Source organism: Barbus barbus, assembly GCF_936440315.1.
Source record: "Barbus barbus genome assembly, chromosome: 40".
Lineage (NCBI taxonomy): Eukaryota > Metazoa > Chordata > Actinopteri > Cypriniformes > Cyprinidae > Barbus > Barbus barbus.
Window position 1 is genome coordinate 17,165,494 of NC_136718.1, and position 27,055 is coordinate 17,192,548.

The 27,055-nt window shown below is 35.9% G+C and overlaps 1 long non-coding RNA gene across 1 annotated transcript in view; it reads right to left on the reverse strand.

Annotated features, from left to right (window-relative positions):
- LOC306860034 overlaps positions 1–27,055 on the reverse strand; it is an 87,221-nt gene that overhangs the window by 30,119 nt on the left and 30,047 nt on the right. Inside the window, exon 4 of the long non-coding RNA XR_013783354.1 lies at positions 20,970–21,083. This is a non-coding gene — a long non-coding RNA (uncharacterized lncRNA). The remainder of the gene's footprint in view (positions 1–20,969; positions 21,084–27,055) is intronic.

Below are 27,055 nucleotides of genomic sequence, written 5' to 3' on the forward strand. Positions count from 1 at the left end.
GTGTGTAAATGGCTGCAACAGCAAGTATGCCATTAGATTCATAGTTTGAACACAAATGATCCAAAGACAGAATCGATTGAGGCATGTTAAACCCCTACAAAATCATTACAGGCTTTAGGGTAGGAAGGAAAGCTGAGGTCTACAAATTAAGCTGTAAATTGTTAAATATCAGTAAAGGTGAGCTCTTCTTTCCAGCATAATTACTGCTGCCAATCCAGTGTGATTTTATAATTCCAAAATCCTGACACTTCACAAAGACACTATAATTGCCTTGTGCTGGCCTTTCGCTCACCGCAAAGGTCCATTAATTAATTTTTCTGAGGATCTGCCCTGAAACGTATTTCTGCTTATGAAACGCAGCTCGTAGGGAGATGTGGAATTTTCCATGAAAACACAAAAAAAACTGCCAGTCTCAGCAGCGGGCTGCTGCTAGCGCTTTCTGCTGGCTTTCAGAGGGGCCCAAGAATAGCCCCATGATTTGGTGCTAAATACACATTGGACATGCAAGAATTCAAAACATGAGGCAGTGGCTCTACATTAGTCATCTGAAACAGAAACTTCCAATCACATTTCACTGCTCAGATTCAATGACAGACCACAACCGTTTACTTGTGATTCACTTCCATGAATTAGTCTTCAATTAATCATTCATATGGTTAATGCAACCATAATTTGTATGTTTTATAAGTTCACCAAATAAATGCATAAACGCAGAAATAAAGTTGCAAAAAGCACAATGCAAAACCATAAAAGCATTATTTAAAAAAGAATAAGAAAGAAAGTATAACTGTGCAGTATATTTCAAAAGATATTCCGCAAAAGTGCATTACATTGATCAAAAAGTGAGAGTTAAGACTTTCTATTTCAAATAGATGTGGTTCTATTAATTTTCTATAAATAGAAAACTGTATGGAGAAAAAGACATTTTGATCAATTTATCACTTCAAATTTGAAAAAAATCTCTCATTGACTTACACTGATAGAATGTTTGCCTTCTGAAATCTAAACGACAACAATTATAGTGATATTTGCATATGAACTGAATTGACTGATTAATTCCATCTACTTAAAGTACACCGTTCTATTGTGTCATTGTGAGCACTGGAACTCTAGTTGAAAAAGTACAACAAGCACATTAGAATGAATAAATACAATGGTAAATGTTTGGCATGTGGAGTTAAGCATATATTTCTGTTTACACATGCAGTTTAGGAATGAGTCTGTGTATTGGAACCGAGGGAAGAGGACGGAGCAGAAAGAAGCAAAAGAGTAAAGCGGGACACTTCACACATGAGAGCTGTTTGTTCACATCATTTGCCATGAAACACTTCCAGTGAGGACAGCACTTCAACAGAGCGGCCCAAGAAAAAACTCCCTCTGAATTTTACTTCTTAGCTGTGAGAAGACTTTCAACAAACAACTGCAAAGACAGTCGCATAAAACACAATTTAAGAAGATCCAAAAATCCCTGTAGAACACCCAAAGCTCAGGGCTCAAAAACTCACTCGTAACCTATCCTTATTCACTGCTGAGTGCGAAAATGAAGAAAATATATTCTAGCGTCTGCCTGCGTATTCTGATCGAGCTCCAATTACGAGCTGAAACAATTGGATTTTACAGGATGCACGCATGTCGAGTTTTCAGAGAATTAGATGGATTTTACAAAGCACCCCTAGAAAAGCATTTCATTAAGTGCATCTTTCTTCCTTCTGCTTTTGCTTTTTTATTGTGTTTATATGCATTTCATATAAAGCTCTGCAATGTATAAATATCAGAGAATTACAGCGAACGCAGAGGCAGGAAGAGCAATGAGATGAAGGGAGAAAAAGAAGGGTTGAAATGGCATCCTCTCTAAACTTAATGAAACAGCATCCTTTAATTTTTTTTTTTAAGTAATTATAATAAAGATGGAAAAACATAATAAAGGCCTCCCAGCCCCCACCTGCTAACAGTAATTATAATAGACTCAACAATAAATGGTAAAGCAGCACAGAGCTGCATCTTGGGAATTCTCTGGGGTCTGTGGATTAGCTTGAAAAGCCTGAATGATTAAAATACACTAATTAAAATTTTGTGTTCCTTGGTAACTCGTCTTCCTGGGCCCCTTGTGCTGGTAAAATGGGAATAAATGTGACAAAAGCAAATACTGCTTCAGACTCCAGTAAGTAAACAAGTATAATCCAGTTTTCATAGGTGTTTCCATTACATATTTCACAAAAACTAACGCTCTTCAGACGCGCATTATTTCTCAAAGGAATGGTTCAGACAAAAATGAAAACTCTCTCATCATTTATTCACACTTTTCATGTCTTTTAAAACCCATCTGACATTCTTTCTTCTGCTAAACGCAAAATATATTAAGCAAACTGTCAAAGCTGCTCTTTTCTATACAAAAAAAAAGTTTTAAGGCAAGATTTTTAAAGAAAAACTTAAATTTCAGTCTTTTTTCAGTCCGAATGGCTTCAGAAAATAGCAAACAAGTCATATAGACCACTTTATTGGCTTTTGGAGCTTGATCGCTCCAGTCTCCATTCACTTTTATGATATGGAAAAGAGCAGCCAGGACAATCTACTAAACTTCTCCTTAACTTCAACTCAGGTTAACACAAAGTCAAAAAAGGTTTGGAACAACAGAATGAACAAATACACTAAAATAATGGTGCTATATAGCATTAAAAGTGGTTATTTGGCTTGTAATCATAGGGGAACCACTTTTGGTGTTGTATATAGCACCAAATCTTGGTGCTTCAGTGGTTCTTCAGCGGTTCTTCACCGGTTCTTTGGCATGACTGAGGGGCTATATAGCACCGCTACCATATACAGAACCTGCTAAGCTCCTGTATGGTTCTTCAGCGGTTCTTTGGGGTGATTAAGGTGCTATATAGTACCACTGCCGTAAAAAGAACCTGTTTAGCCCCGTTATGAGACAAAGAACCACTGTTGGTGCTGTTTAGCACCATTTTTGCAATATGGCACCTCTTATGGTTCTACATAGCACCATTTGACAAAGGTGCTGTATAGCACCTTTAAAGAAATGGTGCTATATAGCACCAAAAGTGGTTCCCCTATGAATACGAGCCAAGAACCAATTTTAGTGCTATATAGCACCTATATAGTACTAACAGAATTTAACACAAATCAGTTAATCAACTCAAATCAGTCTCAAAAACTCTCAAATCAGCTTATAAAGGAAGTCTCTCGAATATTGAGGTGACCTTGCCTTTACTCGAAAACAGTGACCGGTTTCTAACATGAAACTGAATCGATAGTCCTTTGAAACAATCCAAACTAAAGAGAAAACGCTGCTAAATCTCATGAGTAATATGCAGCAAGAGGCTTTTGCATGTTTTGACACATATGGAGAGAATGTCAGGCATAAAGAACAACAGCATTTGATCAAAGAGCAAAACGTAGCAGTAGTAATTATGCTGTAGCCACTTCATTCAAACAAGAACAGATCTCCTCGGCTCGCTCGTCTCTCAATACTGGGCTTCAGTAGTAAAGATACGGCATGAGATCGGTCATGCTGGAAATCTAATGTGTCACCGGTGTGGTGAGGAACATGCTTTTAAAGGGGCCACGTTTTTCGAGGGGGGTCCTGGGAGGCCATCGCCTCTTTCCTTTCGCAATGCGCTGTCTCTGTGAATGATGGTAATCGCTTGTTTGCTGTCAGCAGGAACAATGGAGCAGGGGAAGACGTCTTTAACCCCCCCTTCCCAATCCCCGCTCACTTTGAGACATGGATACGGCAAGTCAATCCCTTGGTAAAATCACACGGAATCAAACAGAACAGAAATATCAAGGGTGTTAAGTACATGCCCGGGTTACTCTTGATAGCTGCGTTCGATGCTTCGGGAGATTCAGCGAAAGGAAAATAAAGATCTTGTAAAGAGAATATGTTCTTGTGATCAGGTTAAAACCCAGCTAGAGAATGTGTACACACAGGTTTAATGGGAAAATATGCTAATATCAATACAGTATTTATTCTTTACTAAAACAATGTTAACTTTGGTTTAGCTGGATAAACAACGCTGACAGAGCTTGTTGAGAATGTGGAGGAAAGAAAGGAAAACCAAGGCTAATTATGAGGTTAAGAAAAGTAGAGCTGGTCTGGCTGTTGGTTCTCGGCCAGCACGGCTTTGGAGATAAACTACAGCTGTGTCTGAACATGTGGATACACTGCCAAAAATCATTGTTTAAAAGAAATATAATAATAATAATATACTCCCATAATTGTTTTTTACAAAAGTTGTCACTTGAGCAGTACCCTTTCAAAAAGGTACACCTTTGTATCTTATTTAAGGTTCAATGTTAGTATTTGAAACATATGACTTCATTTGACTTTGACATTTCTAATAATAATAATTATTATTATTTTATTATTTAATTAAATAATTTGTAATAAAATAAGCAAAATGATCTTTGAAAATTAATTTTTGTTAAGTAGTAATTTTGTATATTTTTGTTTATACAAGAAGTTTATACTTCTATATAAAGCTTCTATATAAACCTACTATATAAAAATTAGTTAGAGTAAAGGTTTCTGCACACTAAGTCGTAGAAATATTCGCATGTTTTTCCGTTTTTTCATATTCCTTTCCTATCAAAATGCATGCTACGGATGCGAAAACGCAGATGATCCAAAAACCTGATCCATGATTTATGACGAACGTTTCGGAGGCAGTGTGTAAAAGTGATTGACTCAATTTCGGACTCAATGACCTTAAGGAACAAATTATTTCTATGTCAATTAAATTCATCTTCATCGTTCTAATGTTGATTTTACTACAAAAAGGACAAATTTGTTTGTTTGTGCTGTGTGATATAACAATATATGCTAAAATAGTAAAAATGGCTGCTTACAAATAAGCAAATTTATCTTTGAACATGTATATTTGTTAAGCAATGTTGCATATTTTTCTTGTTTATACCAAAGATTTATACTTATAAATAAGTACTTGTTAGTGGTGTAAGAAGAAATGAAATCAAGACATATTCTCTAAAAACTCTTAAATTAATCTTGTTTTAAGTATGACTGTTGTAGACAAAATAAATATTTATTGTATAATATGATGATAAAAATACTCACAATTCCTGCTTATATATTTAAACATAAGCAGGAATATATTTTGGAAAAATGTAATTAATTAAAAATATATTCTCTTAAAACTCTTACCTTGTGCACATTTGTAAAGTAAATGCATCTTGTTTAGGGAAGATCAAAAATACTTTTTGCTCTGTGATATCTGCTTGAATAAAAAAAAGACTCAAAATTCCTGCTAAAAACTGAATTACCTTTTCAGTTACCAGAGCTTAGAAGCCAATGACCTGGTATTTTGTCTCTATGGAGCATCGAGGGAGGGGGGGGGGTTAGAGGCTGCAGGCATGAGTGGGTATAGGAGACGGGCCAGACTGGCACGAGACTCATGCCCATTTACTCCTCACCACCGGGCATGCTCCGTGCGAGGCGTGCTGGTGGTCTCAGTCTTGAGAGCAAATTAGATCCACTTCATTTAAATATTCCAGCCAGGAACAAAAGGATGAAGGGTGGAGGAGATGTGCTAGAGATATGCGCCTGATATACATGCAGGCCAGGCGAGATCCATGCACATCTGAAAAACAGATTGCCTCGCTTAGAGAAAAAGAGACACAGCCCAAAGGGGAAAACTTAATCAGATATAGATGTAAAGTCAACACATTGGATTATACGCCACGTGTGAGCGAGCAACAGAGAGAAAGAGCGGGGGATGAGAAATGGCAGAGGGCATATTTGTTGTACCACGTCCCTTTTGTAGAGGTGCTATAATGTGTATGTGCTCTTTGTTCGCTAAAAACCTCAACATGACTCTCGGTTATAAAAACTTCTGCCTCATTGCAATTATACAAAAGAAAATGAACACTTTTGGGTTGCCCTGGTAACCTAATTGCATCAGTACATTGCACACAGGAGCCAAAGTAACTGAATTTTGATGAAAAGGCGGCGATAATTTACGGCATTGAGAAATTAGTTGCCGTGGCGACGCGTTAATTACATCTCAAATTAACAATGCAAGTGTAGTGAAATTAAATATAAATCATATTTTTTGCATAAATTACAGGGGTTGATTAGTGCGAGGCGCCAGGAGAGAGAGGTTGGGATTCCACAGGCCTGTCACATCAACCCTCCCAACACCCCCATCTCATTCAGCTCCTCTTAAAAGAGAAATGCCGTAAGCTCCTTTACACGCCAGCGCTGCGGCAGAAACACGCGTCTGTTTTCTAATTAGCATTTTGATCTTTTTCAGGTTGATGAACTTCTTTACTTCTGTCACTCCTGGAAAAGCATAAAATTATTATTTTTTTTTTCCTTCTCTTCTAAATGATCACTAATGGATGTAACATATGGTATGCAAACATATCCATCATATATAGCCGGGTCTACAACGTCTGAGTCCACTAGTCAAAAAATGCTTCTATTTTTTTGCATTTGTTTAATTTTAATATAACATTTCTGTTCAAAAGTATAGAGTCAAAAATATGTAGATCATAAATAAATACAATAAATATGCAGTAATAAAGTATATAGCAGGTAAATTATTAAAAATATTATTATTATTTAGAATAATTATATATGTATAATAATCCCCCCCAATAATTATATATATTATTAGCATTTATATTAACATAAATTAATACATTTATTACATTTTATTAAATTAAATTCCTTGGTTTCTTTCACATTTTACATTGCAGTGTTAATGATGACGGTTATTATTTAATAACTAATTATTATTAAAGTAAATTATTACATTTATTATATTAAATGACTTGTCTCATTTTTATACTGTTTACATATGTCTACATTTTACATTGTAATGCTATAATGAAGTATTATTATTTAGAATAATAATTATATTATTTATTATTTAGAATAAAAGCATAAAGATGTTTTCTTTCTCTCTCTCTCTCTCCCCTAAATGATCACTAATGGATGTTAAAACATGGTATGAAAACATATCCATCACATACAGCTGGGTCTAAAACGTTTGAGACCAAACGTTTTTTGCATTTCTCTAAATTAATATCATATAAATATAATATGCAGTAACAAAGTCTTCGCTTTTATATTCTATAATATTTAATTGTAATTTTATTTTATTTAAGTTAAAATTTATTTAAATTTCTCGTTATTTCAAAGTTTGAATCTGAAATTTTCAATGCAGTCTCAGATTTATGGTTTCTATTGTCGCTTTACAGGAGGGAAAAAACTTGTACATGTTCTACATGTGATCTTATACATATTGAGTAAGACAGCAGGGTTCAAGGCAAATCAAAATGTTAGGAATTAAGGCTGACACTCCTGAGAGAAAACAATTCCATGTGGCCGATTTTGTGTATGAAATTCCTTTCGATCCCACACGTACAGTGGCATGTGTAACCTCAGAGCATCAAGAACAAGCCTCCAGAGTTGTGTCGGCTGAGGGGGAGCATGTGTCTGCAGAGGAGGAGATAGAGAGAGAGCACAAACACAACAGCAACAGGAACCAACTTGAGCCATCTAAATTATTCATCATCCAGATGGATTCCTTTCTCCTTGAATTTTCAACTCAAATAGACCTATTCACCTACAATTTTCACTGCCGCCTGTTGTGTCCGATGTCGCTCAAACCACAAAAACAACACACACAGCCGTTCAAACCACAGCTGGGAAAAAAATCCCAATGAACACTCTTGTCCTCACAATCCTTTTTCTTTCTTTCTTACTCTTTCTTTTTTCCTTCTGTTACGGTGAGCTAGGGGAGTGACATTGGGGGAAGGATATGAAAAAGCCTGCAGCCCCCAGAGACAGTAACTATCTGCCATTTAGCCGCTAAAATGTCAGCAAAATTTAATGAACTCCACGTGTGTCTCTATCAGTCCTTGAAAAGTATTTTATGTCTTCTGATGCTTTTTCTGCTCTTTATTCCTCTGATAATTCCAAACAGCATCAAATGAAGTGTTTACAGGATTTATGCTTTTTTTAAACATAAAGTGTAATGGTTTGCATCTAAAAATAAGCAAAAAGTTCATTTTAGATGCTAGCATTTTGTATAAATATAATAATAATTTTCAAATATAAAAAATTGCTATCCTGAATTATATTATAATTATAATTATATTCAGGATAGCCGGAGTGATTTGGAAGATTTTTAAAGTGTTGAGCGCACAAAAAGTTCTGTGCGAAAGATGTCATGAACTCAAAGAAAAAAAACTAAATACATAATTGGAACCAGCCATGTGGATAGAAAATGTCAAAAAATAAACTTCAAGCCATTTATGTGAGACTGCAATCAATTTAGACTCCAGATTTAGATTTAAAAGGTTAAAATAATCTATTTAAAATCTGATTTCATGTTATTTCGATTTTTCATTTCTTAGATATTTTTAAGAAAAATGCATCTTTTAAAAAAAAAAATGTATTTCAATGTTTTTAAAGAAAATTTAAATCTCTTATGTTGGATTTATCTATATACATGCATTTTTCGACTCTCAGTCATTTTCTGAGGCAACATTTGCAAAAGCCACAGAAGACATACCATAATAAAGCGCTTTTGAAAATGACCAAAGCAGTATTATGATTCTGTGGGACACTCCCATGAAAATTATTTTGCCAGACTGCATTATGAAACATTTCCATCAAAATACTCTTACACAACACTGCACACGGCTCTCCATCTCTATTGTGTTAGCCTGACGCTCTCTTCTTCTCACCTCAGTCATTAAGGCCCATGTGCCAGGATACAGATGGACAGCCTACATTACCAATATGACCAACCTCTGCTGGCAGAGGTCCATTCACGCAAACTTACTTCCTGGCCTTGGATAAGGAGGTAGAGATGACCTCAGTCTCCAGGGGCAACTCTTCCCTTGTACATATCCACTTATAAATGTGCCTGATGACTTTTAAAAGGACAAAGAATCATTAGGAGAATAAGTAGCCTTTCACATATTCCTTCTGCAACGCCCCCTGAAAGTAATTCCAATGCATTTACACAAAAGAGAATTGCTTTACTGGGAGAGGCAGTGGTTTAATGGTCCAATACGCTCTTGGCCCAAGTACAATTATCTTCATATGATGGTGCAAAAAAGAAAAAAACTTAGGCTTTGAAGGAAAAGCGGGTTCAGTGAAATGTCAGTGTGCACACAAACATTTGGCCTTTCATAAGTAAATAAATCATTCAAATAAAAAAAAAAACATTAACACAACAGTTATTACTCTTTGCACAAACAAACTGCAGTTGATCAAGGCATAAAGAAAACATTTAACATCTTTAGCGCAAAATGAAAAGCAAACACAGTAAATCATTCAAGAAAGACTCCAAATGCAGCTTTTCATATTGATACAGCGTTTATTGGTTTCTTTTAGATCTGTTATATAATAATGGATTTGAAAAGTAAGGCAACACGATGGTCAGAAGGTAGAGAGACCCACCCCAAGACCCTTTTTCCAGTGTATATTTCATATATATCTCAGCCCGGTCAACTGAGCACTAAAATATGTAATAAGTCTTTTTCTAACACTGATTTATGATTTGAACAATCACTTCAGTTAATACAAAACCTGTTAAAAGAGCCAAAGTCTCAACATGTCTCTGTGTGCAGGGGCTAAAACTGGCATGACCTGCCATACAGATTATATTAGGCAGATGTTTGAAGTTAAATAAATATACCCTTTCATTTTGCCTGCTATATGCCTCACTCCATAAAAAAATCCAGACCCTCCCAACAAGATTAAATAAAAAACCCAAATCCAAAGTAATACAGAATAGTTTTAGTAGCAGGAGGGAGCATAGAGTAGTTTGTGGGACGGCCTGCCCTGCATGGTGAAGCATCACCTGAGCTTGTTTTATTGAAAGAACACCTCTGAGCAAGTAAAAATCTACTCACTCTCAGGCCATGATGTAGATGAGTTTGAACTCTCATTCTGGCGGCACCCATTCAAGTGACAATGCTAAACTTCTTCAAATTTGTTCTGATGAATAAACAAACTCGCCTACATCTGGTGACCTGAGAGCGAGTACATTTTTCAGCAAACTTTCATTTTTGGATGATCTATATTCCTTTAAACGTGGAACACAAAAGAGATATTTTAAAAGGGTTTTATGCCCATGAATTTAAAGTCAATGGGGCCCAATGTTCTTTTTAAAACAACATGAGAGTGAGTAAATGATGACCGATTTGATGACCGATGTCTGTACTCCAACAGTAAATGGACAAAAGTATTGATGGATGAAGAATAAAAAGAATGAGAATCATTTTGCACCAAACGCATTACTTCATTTCTTCTTTAGAACACAAAAGGAGACATTTTTGAAGTAGTGGATCCATTTGCATTTTCCATGAAACTATTTTCCCAAAAATTGTGTTCCACAGAAAGAAAGGGAAAAAAATGACAGTACAGAGGAAATAATCACATTTAACTGCTCTTTAAGGAAAGAGAAAACAAATGCATAGGGAACTTTAAAGCTGATGTTTTTCCTACTTTGGTGTATGAGACAGCCATGGCTTGGTCGTTATGAAGCATAGACATATTTAAACAGTCTGAGTATCTGAAGAAAATGATTTCTAGTCAACAGCATGGTATACTGTACATGTATAAATTACACACACAAGACAGGAACTGAATCAGGCAGACAGTCTGTCTTAGCATAAATTCTAGCTTTCCAGAATAAATTGATATGGGCGTTTAAACATCCCATTTTGTGCTGGAAGTGCTTTCACTCAGTGCTAAAGTTCTTGCGGCGGGAAAGAAATCAGTTAAAATTGAAACCTGCTCTTTGGCTGTTGACAGGTAGAAATTTGAAACAGCCATATGGTTGGTAATGGGAGGGAAAGAGGAAGGAGAGCCCACTAGAACCTGACACTCCCATTAGGACCCTCCTGAAAAGTGAAATATTTGATCACGAGAGGGAAATTGAGCAAAAATGAACTGAAACTAGATATAGTCGACTTACTTTCCCGTCCGCGGCCCGATATAGATGTCACTCAGAACTTAATAAGCTTTTGAATTTCCATTTTATCACAGAAAATAGAGTGTGAGAAATAAAATCAGCCAGTTTCACCCTAATGGACAAAGTAATGGAGAGGTGGAACTGACACAATACATTTTGTCTGTGGTAATACCATCAAAATGAAAGCATATTCACTGCTGGAGTTTTCAGGGAATCAATTCAAACCAAATAGTGGCCCTTTTTCTCTAGGTTTTTATTTCATAATGGCTCCAACAAATACAGCACTTTGGCTTTCGGGCAACGGGGTGTCACTCAGGGCGATAGCAACAGAGTCATTTATCCAATAGAGTCGAGTCCTGAAGCCAGTGCGCAGACTGCGCGTTTCGATTCACTCTCTCTCTCTTTCTCTATTTCAGCTCTGTGAGCATTAGCCAGACGCTATATTGATCCCACAGGAAAGGATTAGCTCACTTTTAGACCAAAGTGTTACATATGAGGTCAGGTCATATCAGATGACCTCTGCGGCTCGCAGCTTGGTCTGAAACTGTCGGGCTACAACACGACCGGCCTACCCGACTCGCAGCTCACTTCAAAAGAGACCAGCCTTGGGCCCGTCATCACGAACAGCGCTGAGAGAGCTGAACTCGCAGCCAGATGGACCTCAGCCAATCCTGTTCAAACACCAGGGACCGTGTTCAGAGAGAACGGGTGTGGTAGCAGCCTCGACAAACCGCATTAAACGGTTAAAGCCATCACCAGGGTTTCTTTTAACCCTTCTGTTCTACAGAGACGAATTGTACACATGTTTAGGGTGCCAGAAAAATAAACTAACTAACTACAACTCACATTTTTTATTGTGGCTCCTTGAAAAATGTGTCCTCATGAGAACTCAAACAAAAGTAATATATCTGAAATCTCTAAATAATATTTATATTATATTAAACATTATATGTATAACACCATTTTATAATATTAGATTTTAAAAATACTTTTTATGTAAGACTATATAATACAAATAATCAATAAAAAAAATTGTAAATGTCATTAAGTATAAATCTGATTCATACACTGCTCAACTTAAAAAAGAAGATAAAAACAGTTGTTTAAATAAATCTTAAATAATATGTATACTATTATTTATTAATTATTTGTGTACAATTATTAAATATAGTTAATATTATAATAAATAATATTACATTATATATTTAATAAAACATTTTATATTTCATACTTTTTATAGAGGACGATGTGTATATAATATAAATTATATCAATTATATATATAAAGATTCCGAAATGTTCTCAAACACATCAAGAGGGTTTAAAAAAAGTTAACATTGAAACTGTTGTTTTAAACTATCACAACGCCAGAAAGAGCGTTCAAAATAAAAGTTCCACATTGAGTAAATCTGGAAATCCCTTCTTTAAAAGTTGTTTTGTTAGGCAAGAGAACAGCTAGTCAACGGCAAGATGCAAATCTAGGCTTGCTTTGTTTTTGACAATAATTACAGAAAGTGAACAAGAAGAAGAGTCCTCAGTCCCCTGTGTTCTGCTGCTCTATTAATTATTCTGAGGAAGACAGATGTTAAATTGCGTATGCCCATCAGCACTAAGACTTTCACAAGATTTATCATTCATGTAAATCATGAATAAAATATTTCCTTGCCAAGAGAAAATGTTACATCTGTTTGGTGCATCACAGACACCGTGATGCAAGAAAAATCCGAACTGGAAAATGCCGGTGACCACCTATATGAACACAAAAAGAGTTTATGGAACTAAAATGGTTCTTTTTCTCCTACACAGCATGAAATTAGATTAAACAGATGTTGAATTCATTAATATGAATAAAGCTGTTTTAATTTTGTTTTTACTGCACATTTGCATAAGCCTTTAGTTATGTGCCAAATAATTGAGACGTTTGCCTCTTGACTTTAGAGTACAATTTTGCTGTCCAGCTTTATGTTGATACTTCATTATCTTCATGAATATTCACAAACCAAAGTGACTTTAATACAGTGTTGTGAAAACACAGACAATATTTGTATCTCTTTTCACTTCGCATCCGCCCACGAGCTTCGGAGGAATAACAGTTGTTGTTTTTTTTATCACCGTAGGCCCTTCTTGTCTAATATACTACCATGCATACGAAAACTCACTGGCCAGTGGCTATAAATATTCTTTAATGGCTATGAAACTCTAGTTTGCATTAGTTTTATTAAACAGATTTTTTGTTCCCATGACGACATCATATATAAGCCAGTCAAAATACGCTTATATTTTTGTTTCAGAAAAAAAAGCCCAGTTTTAATAAAACGTGCACAAGATGCTTTGCCTTCCTCCGGATGCATAAATAAGTAAGCAGTGACAGACAGAGTGTCATCTGTGAGGAGAGAGAGAGAGGGAGGTAAAGAAAGGGAGCATCAATGTTCCAGGAGGAGGAGGACGAGGTCGGGACACGAGTCGCGGGGACACAGCCCTTTCGCGTCGCCCCCGGCCACCATCACGCCGGCCTGCCCTCGGAACAGACAGCCAGGCTCTCACAACAGATGGAACTAATGATGCGCAACAAAAGAGATCATTTCACTGTGGTCCTGGGGAAGCCACAAAGAGCGCTGGGACATTTGAATGATAGGGCCAGCCAGTCACTAGGGGTTAGATATGGGAAGCTTTTATGGAGGTGGAAAAGTGAATAGAGGCTCCCTGGCCCTCCTTCGGCCCCTTTGATGTCTCTCACAGAACCAGTGCGCCACTTTTTAAAAGGGAAATATGAAAAGTGGAAGACTAGGGCCTCTGCCAATCTCTTTTTCATTCTTTTTTATGAGCCTTGTCAGCAGGAAATCCCCAGTTTTTTGAAGATGCATGAGTTCATGGCGAATGTACAGTTTGATGTTCTTGTTCGGAGCACTGAGGAATAAAAGATTAATAAAAGACAGTAATGCGCTCATTCAACATTTCAAAAAGCTTTCAAATAAACTCAAGAATCAACAATAAAGTTTTTTTTTTCCCCGCTTGCCCTGCCAACATTTTCACAGGTCCCACCACAAAGAAGCTTATTTGAATAAATAAATAATTATTAAAGAAAGAAAGAATATTAAATCCTTATGAACAAAACAATAAAAATAATAAACATAAATATATACAATATAAATATATTTGAAGTCAAATAGTTTCTTATTTATAAATTATATATTTATATACAGAATTTAAAAATTGTTTATTATTATTAATAATAAAATTATCTATCTATCTATCTATCTATCTTACGTCTTATCACAAAAATTAATTGAAATAATTATTTACTAAATAATTCATATAAAACAATTCAATATAAAACAATAAAACAAAATCAATATTTATAATAATCTGAATCAATAATAATATTATATATCATATAAAAAAATCTATATATATTTTATTATTACATATATTATATATTATATAAGTTTTGAACACTGTATTAAAACTCACAGTTGCCTTGTGCCATCGTTATTGTTAAAAAAACTGCACTGTATTAAAAAATAAATAAAAACAAATGGAAAATGTGCAGTTACGTGATGTCAGCATATTTTTAGGTTACCCAACAAAATACTTTTTCAATGTAAATAATTTCAATAAAATTACTAATGAAGGGGATGAATGGAAATGTACATTGTTCTATAAAAAATATATTTGCATAAATTCAAAGGCTTGTACTGCGAGAGCATACGAGTTAAGTGCACAAAGAGCATTCTGATATATTCTGATATCCATACAGCCTAGATTTCAATGACAAAAGAAATCCCATATATCATTCACCTAGGGGTCCATTCAGACCATGATACCACGCTGTGGGACACCATCATTTAACTTCAGTTAGAACATTGAGGAAAGGGAAAAGGGCAAAGGTACCCTCACTTTCTAAAGCAGGCTCTTATTTATTGGCTTACTCTGCATCGCTCAGGTCAAAACAAATGAGTGTTAACATCACTTCCTCCCAGTCCGAACAATAATAGACTAGTTCAGCCAAAAAAGAACATTCTCTCATCATTTACTCATCGCCAAACCTGTAACGTAAAAGTCAATGTGTAAATATTAAGAGAGTTTTCATTTTAAGATTAACTATTCCTTTAAGTGCACATCAAGCAGACCGGGCACGTTCCTTCTGCTGTTTGAAAATAAACAGAGGGGGGAAACAGCGCACCTTCAAACACCTAGGGAGGGGATTTAAGTAAGATGTGAAGCGTTCAGTAGCTCAATCCGCTTCCCTACTTCCATACAGTAGATATCAGTGAAAGTTCAGGCTGATGCTGACACGAACAGAGGAGCGTGTCGTTATTAGCGGCAGGTTAGTTCTGATAACACTATCAGCCTCCTCCCCCTGGGCCAGCGGTGCTGGGCCTAACCCTCGAATAAAGCCGAAGTGTCTCGACTCCCTGGCACATTAGCTCTGATTACAATGACCTTCATTATATCTGCTACCCTTATTATACACATAGAGCACAGCGCTCCCTTGGGCTGCACACTGCAGCATAAAGGAGAGGAGGTGGGGTGGCCCGCTATAGGAGGATGCGTGCGTGGCATGTGACTGACCGCAACCACGGTGGTCCTGCATAATATCCTTGGCCGAAAAACAGGATATCAGGCCATTGTGCAAAAGTAAGGTAATTGTTCCCAAAAGAACAATGCTTGGAAGAGGTGCAAGATAAAATCCTTGTATTTCAATTGTTTCATATTAAAAAAAAAAAAAGCACAATACCGATGTATTCACTGTCAAAGCACACTAAAAAGAATGTGGAAACCCTTATGTGTCTTTTGAGCATTTCATTTCAAAATAATTGGGTTGGGTTTTTTGATTCAATCCAATTTACGATTTAAATGGATTCAGTTTGATTAAATTCAGATTTGATTTAAATTCTTTTGGGTATATTTAAGTTATAAGATCCATTTTAGTTACACAATGAAGAAATGCTTCTGCTAAATGCTAGATCTCTGCTACTGCTTAGTATCATAGACTGATTCAAACTCATCCTTTTCAACTATTCATCAAAAGAACTGGCTTTAGGAACAGACTAAACAGGTCACACTGTATGTTTTAAGTCACTAAAAACAACTGGTTTATAAGAGTCACTTGTTTGTGAATCAGACTACACTGATTGTGCTGTATGTTTCTGATTCGCTAAAAACAACCAATTCATAAAAGTAATTTCGAAATTAATCAGAAAACACTGGTTACACTGTACCTTTTGATTGATTAAAAACAACCAGTTCCTACAAGTCATTTTTTTGTGAACCTATTTGTTTGTGTCTACACTTGCCGCGTTTCCATTACCCTTCAAAAATTGTGAATTACAAATACACCCAATGGAAACACGTCAATTTCGCTAAAACTCCCATTTATCACAAAAATGTTTTTACGCTAACATGAGTTGGTTTTTCAGGCAATTTGAAAAAGAAATATATTGCAAAAATACAATGGAAACTGATTCGCATATACAGGTCATTTGGCGTTCGTAAGTCACATGATAATTTTTTTATGGACTATAGCCTCCAAGAAACACCTCATACATGGGCACTCTCAAGCTCTTTCCTTGCCATTAATGCCATTATTGCTTAGATACTGCTCACATCTGCGGCACATTATGGCTCCGACACGGCCACCGGAGCTGATCGTGGCCACTCTAGTCAATGCTTGCGTTTATACCAGCCACTAGGGGTGGGCGATATGGGAAAAATATCATATCACGATCTTTTATAGAAATATCACGATTCACGATTTTTATCACGATTCTTTGTTAGTTTTACTATTTTGGTTTTACAAGTTGTCTGAGCATTACAGCCAAACTAGAAAGACAAAGATGCATGGCAGATATTTAGGCCAAAGTGGGCGAAGATAAAAAATCTTTGTCATTATTTTATTAAAAAATAAGAACAAAGATACACATTACAAATACACATAATATACAAATAAAACAAACGGTGCTTTATTTTCAGGTACAATAGGTGTATTTAGCAGAGCATTCAATGAAATTGAATGAACAAATATAAAAATAAAACACTAGATAGACTGATTCCTAAAGCAACTGTATTAAAGTTTTTCAGTCAAGAATAGTGAGTGATTTTTCTCTTTGCGTTTTGTTGTTTTGTTAACGTTAAATGAATAGTTCCCCCACAAATTAATATTCTGTCATCTGTCTGTCAATTCTGTCATAATGTTGTATTTTTATATCATCATTTACTCAAAAGTTGTTTTAAACCGGAATGAGTTTCTTTCTTGTGCTGAACATTTATAAATGCTATTTTGAAGAAGGTGGAAAACCAAACAGTTGCTGGTCCTCAGTGACTTCCATAGGATTTTTCTTTCCTACTATCAAAGTCAATGTGGACCAGCAACTGTTTGGTTTTCCACTGAGTAAATAATGACAGAAATTAAATTTTAGGGTGAACTATCCCTTTAATGACAGTCGACAGCACGTTTAGTGTCCTGTCCCTTTAAGAGCTGCACGCATCTAATAAACAGGCACGCATACGTTTCTCTCGTAACTATTTACTTTCATTTTAGAGATAACCAACTCAGTCTGTATGTAAACCTTGTGTGTTTTGACAGTATTAGCGCAAAATATAACTTAGTTGAGTAATCAGGCGCTGTTAGACAGGCGTTTTAGTGCGCGTGCTTCAGGTGTATGCGCTCAGAACAAGCGCACGTCAGACCAGTGCGAATTAAACATTTAACCAGCAAGGCTTGTATGCAAATAATGTACTTTTGCGAACGCGAATAAGTGCAGTGTCCTGTCTGAGTAACTCTACTGCTGTATGTCGTGTTGTACAGTATATAAAGACGGCGGCGCCAGAACTGTATTTGACAATGTGCGCGGTAGCGCGATAATACGATATTTCTTAAAAAGCAGATCGTGGAGATATTTTTATCGTCCACGATCAAAAATCGTCATATCGCACACCCCTACCAGCCACGCTGCAGCACATTTCAGAAACGGCCCAGAAGTGGCTCCCCATACTGCTTTGCTAAAGATAGACACATTCATCTCCTTCGATTAAAAATAATGGCTAGTGCGGCTGCAACATACATAAACCTAAAAACATCTGTCGCCAGTAGTCGCATAACAGTAGTTAATGGAAATGCTGTCAATTCACAATAGGTTTTTTTTTTAATCAACATTTATAAAATATCACAAAAGTTTTGTGCAAATCTGTAACGGAAACCTGGCTTGTGTTAGTGCTGTATGTTTTGATTCACTAAAAAGTACTGGTTCATAAGAGTCATTTGTTCATGAACTGGACAACACTGGACGCACTACATGTCTTGGATTCACTAAAAACAACTGGTCCACAAGAGTAATTCATTCCTGAATTAAACTACATTGGTCATATTGTTCCTTGCCATTATTTCACAGTACATGATCTCTTTTTTTTCCATGCAAACTCACATTCACAAATATTCACAAATATTCAGTGGTCGTGAAGACAAAGATAATAAAATATACAGAAATCCAAGTTTTCCCTAATACTAAAACTAGTAACCAACAGCACAAATCCATCTTTTATATCCGTCTGCATCAGAGGAGTCTATACAGGAGATCATGATGTCTTAATTTGCCTACAGACGCATAATGCCGGTCACCTCCAGCCTGCAGTCAGAGCCAACGGATGCTGGCAGCAACTCTACGAGAAGAATGGAAGCTGGACCGGGGCCCTAACGGAAAGCTCGGGGACTCTCGTCACCACTTAGCATACAGCATGCTTGTTAACTTCAATTTTCTGCTCATTCCCACTCACAGGGCCGCAGGGCTAACATTCTTCAATTCTTGGCAGACGCACCCTCTGGCAGGGGTGACCACCCCCTGAACGGCAGGGGAGCGGGATAAAGACGCAGAGCACGGCCCACAAATCTCCTCGCTCATCTGCGTGCGCCTGCTGGCTCTCGCAGCATCCTTCTCGCTCTCCTGCCATGGCAGCCGTTACCCATGGAGACCTGCCTCTCCCTATTCACTTAGCCTGGCTAACCGAGCATCGAGCAGTAGGGGTGCGAAGGGAGGGAGGAGGGCATCGGTGCAGTCTGCAGGGGGCCGGTGTGTTTGTTTTGTGGAGAGCGGTCTAGAGAGCTGGCTAAATCTGCTTGTTTTGGATTAGAGGGAATTGGGAGGCTGTAAGCACTGGTTTAGGTGATGATTCCTCAATGACTAGTTAAGGAGTACAACACTTGCCAGACCAGTGAGATGCCCAGAAGGACAGAAATACTGGAAAATAATGTCCTTATAAACTGTTTTTTTTTTCTGGCATGCTAATCTCATTTATGAAATTACCCACAAAAATGTGCTTCATATTCAGCTTCAGCTTCAGAATCCGAATCCCAGACATCGACTATTATTGGATTATCTGAAACAATCATTTTCTTTCTAGATTTTTCTTATTCAAAAACATTGCACATGTACTGTTTATATCCTGCACTGTTATTTTCTCTCTCATCATATTTTCGTCAACAGTTTATTTTAATTAAAAACATTTTATTGTCATCATGATTTGCACTTTTTGGTCTCACTGTTGACAAAAACAATGATTTTTCAAACAAATTTTTGGTCACACTTTAGTTTGCGGACCAATTATTACTATTAATTAATTATTAACTATGACATTTGCCTCAAACTCATAATTTGCTGTTTATTAATAGTTAGTAAAGTAGTTGTTAAGTTTAGGTACCGGTAGGATTGATGGATCTAAAATATGGTCATGCAGCCATAACAACTAAAAGGTGTGCATCACAACAAAAATAAAATATTTAAATTAAAACTCCTGACGAAAAATTACTGCTGACAAAAAATTGACAAGAAAAAACATCAACCATGCACTAACAATTCTTTACGAATAATAAAAAAATGATATAAAAAATATGATGGTTTCAAGTAATCCAATCATACACAATAATGTCAGGGATTCTGATATGTGAACTGAAGCTAAACAGTATAAACACTGGTTTAATGAAATGCTTTGATATGCTCAGGTTAACTCACCCAAACACATCCTATGCAAATGAGATTAATCACATGTATACACAACATAAACAAAATATTACAACAAAATCACAAAAGTGAACTTGATGCTAGTCAGAATGTGCAAGTCATGCTATAAATACAATCTTTCTGTGACTAAAGCATACACAATTTACAAAATTCTATTACAACAGTGTACCCATTACATCACAATATCTTTTCAGGAACTTTTTACACAACAGTTTTTGTTAACAAAATTGAACTAATTAATACAAGTGCATAAAGATAAGCACTATATTAAATGCTTATATTTAAGTTTGGATGATTCATGCCAGTTCCTATATGTTTTATTACTAGATAAAGTTGCATTTATGTCTCAGGATTGTATTTATGGGTTTAGAAGCGGAACTAGTGGCAGATGAACAGGAACCTGGTGAACGTTGAGCGCTCCTGGGCTTTTAGGGCTTAATTAATCAAGGCCTCTGGGTATTATGACATGGTTGGGCTTCTCCATGTGTGTGACTCAATTAAGTTGTTTCGTGAACCAGAGGTGTGACTTCAATATTGCTTAGAGTCACTACTATCACACGAGCTGTGGTTAACATTAGCATTTGGGGCGAACTGAGGCGATTCCAAACATAGTCATAGTCTTCTTCTGCTTCATTGACAAAACACAGCAAGATGAATGCAACGAACAGTTACGCTACTTTAGCATGAGTTATTTCAGCACCAAAACCTGCCACCTATTCACTAACCACAGCAATCCAGCTTGCTGGTATACCATCAAACCACGCATTCATAAAATATGTCATTGTTTACTGGCATAATTTGCATAAAAAACAAACAACATCAGCCAGCAGAATTCTTTTTTAGTACTACACAATGACTTAAGTCTACACAAAATTGCGAGCCAAAAACCTCCTTTATGCTGACTGATATGACTGCTTTAAGGTAACTGGCCGGTTAAATAGTCATTAGCAAACTATAGATGCATTATGGTACATTGTGACACTGACCTTCAAGATATATTGAGTGCTCCAGTTTTGTCTCAGTCCTGTGGGTCACTGTCTTCTTGCCAACAGTTAGCTTGCACGTTCACACTAGACTCTTACATAGCTGTCTGTTGATTCCTGTAAGGACACAGAACAGTTATGGGTACATATTTTACCACCAAACCATAAACCAGAAACGCAAACAAAGATTTTGATGAACTTTTAAAAAACGCCTCCCATTCGCTACTTTGACAAATCAACATTCGGTTTGTGTGACCGTTTTTAATGCATCTTTTTATACCAGTGCTGTCAGTGGCTTGTAACATACTCAGAATTTTATAAACAGCGCTGTTTCCGCAGCACAGTAACTACTTTCATTTCATTGTAAAACCTGTCAAAACTCCAATTAGATGTTTAGAGAGAAAAATACGACTTTCAATTTGCCCAAACAAACCACTCCGTAAGTTAATAAAAAGGCATTATCATCCATCTTGTGCTCTTATTAGATTGTGTATTTATGCATGCTATCCTTTCAAGAGAAACAAGGGTTTGTGGGTAAAACACAAGGGGAGTGTGTAGAGTCTGAAATACAGATTTCATGAGAGTGAGAGATAAAAATGAAATGCGTAGATTTATTTCATCATGTTAAATAGCTTTAATAGTTATTTTTTACCAGGTGAAGTCTGTCTCATTTCATACACATATCAATATGAAACAGATACCATGTATACAATGAGTTATTCTTATTTATCCTAAAATACTGATGGACTTTAATGAGCTTTTTGTTTTAGATAAGGGCTGAAAACAACAGAATTAGAGGCTTGAAATTCCAATTTAAAGAACAGACTAATAACCAGATGATTTTTTTAGACCAGATAAATACACTAAAAACATAATAAATAAAAGTAATTATTGCAGCTGGTAATTACAATGCTAATTATATTGCTAATTAGCTTATTGTGATGTATACTGCGGATGGGGCCTTCACTACGCCTCAGATCACACAGAAACAAAGTCAAAATGGACTTCAGCCTAAATGATAAGAGCACCGCTGATGACAATATGTTTGCTTTAATATTATCAACTGATTGCATATTAACATTCAAATGTCCTATCGGCAACATATTCCCACTGTCCATGTGACCGTTGTGGAATGACATCATTGCAAAGACCTTTGGTCTTACAAACTGAAGAGGTTGATTAATCAGGTCCTCAAATTATTCCTTTCTAAAACCATCTTTAGAAAGGAATAATTTTAATTCAGATTATAGGCCTCATATATTCTCCTGACCCTGGAGTCTGAGGTAAATGTAGACTCAGAAACATGTAACACACAAACTGAACACACCTGAATTCAACAGAAAGACTTCAAACACTGACACACATTATATACTGTATATGCAAACTAAACCTACTGCACTCAAGTCAATAGTATTATATCCAATGTCCTACTACCACATACTGTATAATTACTACATGATATAACATTATTGATGTATTTATCCCTCTCCTCTTTTCGTCTGGAAAAAAATGTGTGAGCTTAATGCAATGACGTACAGTTCAAAAGTCTGGCATCTGTTTATTTTTTTTTGGGGGGGGGAGGGGGGTTGAAAGAAATTTAAACTTTAATTCAACAAGAAGGTATTAACATGCATGCATGCAATTTTTATTAATTAAATAATCCTGACAAAACTGTGTAAGGGTCTCCACAAAAATATTAAGCAGCACAACTGTTTTCAACAATGATAATAAGATATGTTTCGTGTGCATCAAATCAGCATATTGAAATGATTTCTGAAGGATCATGTGACAATGAAAATAATGACAGACAGACAGACAGACAGAGTTATTGTTTTTTCTGCATCTTTATTACTATACTGCAGCTTCTTTCAAAAACCATTTAAAATAAAAAAACATTTGAGTGGTAGTGTAATGAAACATTGGGACATTGTAGTGTTACATATTGATTTTAACTTCCTTAAAAAGAAGGTATGGCTTAATAATCAATATCAATAAATAATATTCAATATCAGAATCAATAATAATAAAGCTAAATTATCACATTTTGGGAAAATAAGGTTGTCAAGTTTATATCTTTTTCCTGTTGATCCAGAAAGCAGAAATAAGTAAAAACCAAAAAAAACGATGACATGACACAAACGCTTATTGCATGCTTTATGAGTGTGATGTTTGACATAAAAATATTCACTTATTATGCTTGAGAACGGGATGACCTGTCATGACACGAAATGTTTTTCACTAAATTTTTTAAGCATGATCTCACAAACAAAACAAAAAAAAGAAAAGAAAAGAAGAAAGCACACACCCAAAAAGGTACAAGAGAAACCAATCGTTCTTACTGATGTCTCGATATTAAATAAATGAACGATGATTCATTTACGCATACGCGTATTACCGTAGGTATGATTCACAGAGATTCACACTGAATAAATTCTGTCATTGCATTGATCTGGATATTTATCTCCAGATAGGGGGGGGATCAAGTATGTATTGTGAACTTCAGGCTATACGGAGGCATATGAAAAGAATAAAGAGTGTATGTTTGCATTGCCAGGTAACCGCTGTGTTTAGATCCGTGGTCACCTGTTATTCAGGAAAACCTTATCTAGGTTTGTCATTGCTCAATAAAACAATGAAACAATGTTTATCTTTACATAGGTTTACGAAAAGAGGGTGGAAAAAACAACAAAAAAATGGCATTTTAGTTCAACAAGGAAAGGGTTAGAAAACATAACACACCCTCTGATCATACAGATAAGACAATGCATCAGGAATAAGAAAAGTTAATGACAGAGTCTGTTCATCCCTCAAAATGAAAGAATGAATTTTTGGGATATCTGCTGATCTGTGCACGCAAATAACAACCTGTGACTACAGCTGCATGGCTTAATCACAGCAATACAGGGAGGGAATATGTAACATGCCAACTTCTCATTATCAAATCCAAATTAATAATTTTCCTAACAATACACCACCTGTCTCCACCTGTGCAATTTTCAGCAAATTGTGGAAAGAGAGAAATGCAGGTTTAAACACATTGGTACATGAGTGTTGACATGGGCTTCACGATAAAAAAAAAAAAAAACATAAAATCTCCCTCCGTTCCCTTGTGTGATAACAACACAACATATTTCCAAAACTCAGGGTTAGGTCACGAGCATTCAAATCTGAACTAGAAGAGCTGGATTTTTCCCCAAACCACATTATTTCTATCAGGTACCTCCCTAACTTACACTCAATTATCGTCGCTCTCGAACACACATGAGAAGGAACATGTGACTACAGTTCCGTGAGCGTTCTGCAATGTTGATTGAGTCATTCATACCCATCGCACATGCGCAACAAACAAGTTGGTTTCAACTAAATCTTTTCTGAACGGCGGATCTGAGAGGAGAAGGGATCAAGCTTTATTCTTGCTCCAGATGTAACGTGATCATTCGTTCTTTTTATCTATTAATGATTTCAAAGGCTTCCAACCATTATTGCTTTTATTCTCTGGAATAAAACCCAGCTGCTCTCTTTGTAGTGAGTCTGTGTGGGTGTATGTGCTTTTGGTGCGACATGGAGGGGGTTGGGAGGGAGAAGAGGAGAGAGGGAACACAAAAAAGGATGAATATCAACTGTTTTTTCAACAAAAATATTTACACTCTACAACATATTACCAATGAGTGTTTTTACAAGATATCAGAGTGGTAAAACTAATTAGCGCGTAACTCTGAACAAGACCCTACCAAACAAACTACATAAACAAGTTATGACAGTCCGCAGGAGGAGTACAATTTGGTCTATAGTTTTTTCAAGCAGTTTAAAGCATTAAAAGCACAAATCCTGTGTATCATCTACCATAAAATTATCATACAACATTGGCATAAACCGCTGAACTGATATTCAGTTCAATGTTTTTAAAATGGTTTTACTTTATTAACTCATTATAATGCTAAAAAAAATTATATGCAGTTTTAAACTCATTTCAATGATAAAAAAATGAAATGCAGTTTGTATGCAATTATTAGTGGATGATTTTCACGCCAACTTTCCTTAAAAAAACAAAGACGCAACATAATTTGGAACTTCTCTCTTGTATGTTGAGGAAAAAAATGTAGTGTGTTTTTACACACATTAAAAGCATTTGTCAACTTGGGCAATTATTACAAAAAGTTATTTTTTGTTGTCCCTAGTAATACATTTAAAATACATTTATTCCATACTAAGTATAGTTAAAATCTATTAACATACAGTATTTACCGACATCGCTCGAGACTTAATGATAGAAAAATTATAATTTTACTTTATTTAGCGTACTAGTGCACGATGCAAATTTCTTAATATTAAGCCTAAAATTAGTTTTAATGTCACTATTGATGAGGATTGCATGATCTTTGAATAATATATTTAGTCTTTAAATGCAAGATATTTAAAGTTTACCTAAAGTATACTTGCAAAAGCCCCACTTTAGCACAATCAAATATACTTCAGTATATCTGTAGTTGGACTTCAGCACTACTGCAACTGAACTTCAACTGAAGTGCATTAAGTACAAAACTAGTTGTTCCAATTTAGCAGACTTTGGCAGACCAGTTTAGTATTATTTTATAGTATTAGTATTATTTTTATTAAGTACATAAATATATAAATTGTATGAAAAAAAATTATTTAGCATATTTATTTTTCAGTAGGGGTTGTAAACAAATATTGTTCGAAATTTTTATTTTGAATAAATATTTCTAACAAATATTTATTTTGATTAGGTAATATTCACCTACTTACATTAAGGTTTTAAACTGCATTTAGTTTGGTTAGAGTGCTGCAAAAAATTGCAAAACTCATCCATGAAAAAAGTCTCTATTTTAAATTTGTATTTACAAAAAAAAAAGACTATTTTGTACTTTATTTGTGGAAAGTGCCTTATAGAGTTTTTTGTGTGCTGTCTCAAACAGTGCAGTGTACCTAGAAAGACAAATGTGCCCTGAATGGGTGTGAATGTGCTTGTGTACTTGTTGATTACGCATGCGAGGAGTGCCACTGTCTTTTATTGGGAAATTTACACCCTTGGTGTGATTTATAGAAATCAGTAGTGCCCACAAAGCAGTAAAACTCTAATTGTTTCCTCCATTTTTAAAGTCTATCCTCCATTAAGGAATCGGTGGGTAATAAAGAGCATTTTTAATCAACCCTCTCTTGCTGATGGGTTGACGTTTGAACAGTCTCGCCTAGCGTACAATGCAAGCTTTTACTGCTGAGAACAATATAGGCTAAACTATGACATCTCATAAGTGACTGGGGTTTTGCAACACTTGGTCCTTCTCTCAACTCTTCTGCTATGATTTTGTAAACATATGCATCTACTGCACAGACCATCTCTATAAGATGCAACATTTTATTTGGGTCATATTGTGTCGTGTAAAATAAAGATGTTTGTCAGCTAATCCTGGTATCATTGGGAAACTTGTGACTCACCGCATATTTCAAATCCATCTCTACCTATTTCTTTAAGGAAACTAAAGCCAAAATTCCCTGGGAACAAGTTACACCCAACATAAATCAGCCAATATTTAACATACAATTCAGTCCTGGAAATGAATACTTTTACTCAGCAAGGATATGTTAAGTTGTTACAAAGTGATAGTAGAGACCTATATTACCTATATTTCAGCATATTAGATTTCAGCATTTTAAAATGATTTCTGAAGTATGTATATTTCATGTGTTTCCTCCTGGACTGAACTGTATGTTAGATATTGGCTGGTTTACTGGCATTGGCTGTAACTTGTCTTCAGACAATTTTGGCTTTAGTTTCCTTGAAGAAATAAAAAATAAATATGTGTGTATACAGTACATATAACTTACATATATACTTGCCACATTAAAGTAAGTGCCACATTAATGTGCATCTCTTTCATCCCGCAGAATCTCTCCTGCATTATAAAGCACTTTAAACGCAAGCACAAGTAAGCAAGAGCGTCCTTCCACTACGCTACACTCCTAACCGAACTCTGACTCTGTCACCGCAGGATTCCACCTGGCCCACCTTTGCCCACCGGCTGGCAGTGCCACTGTAAATCCTGGAGCTATAGCTGGAGCCCGGGCTG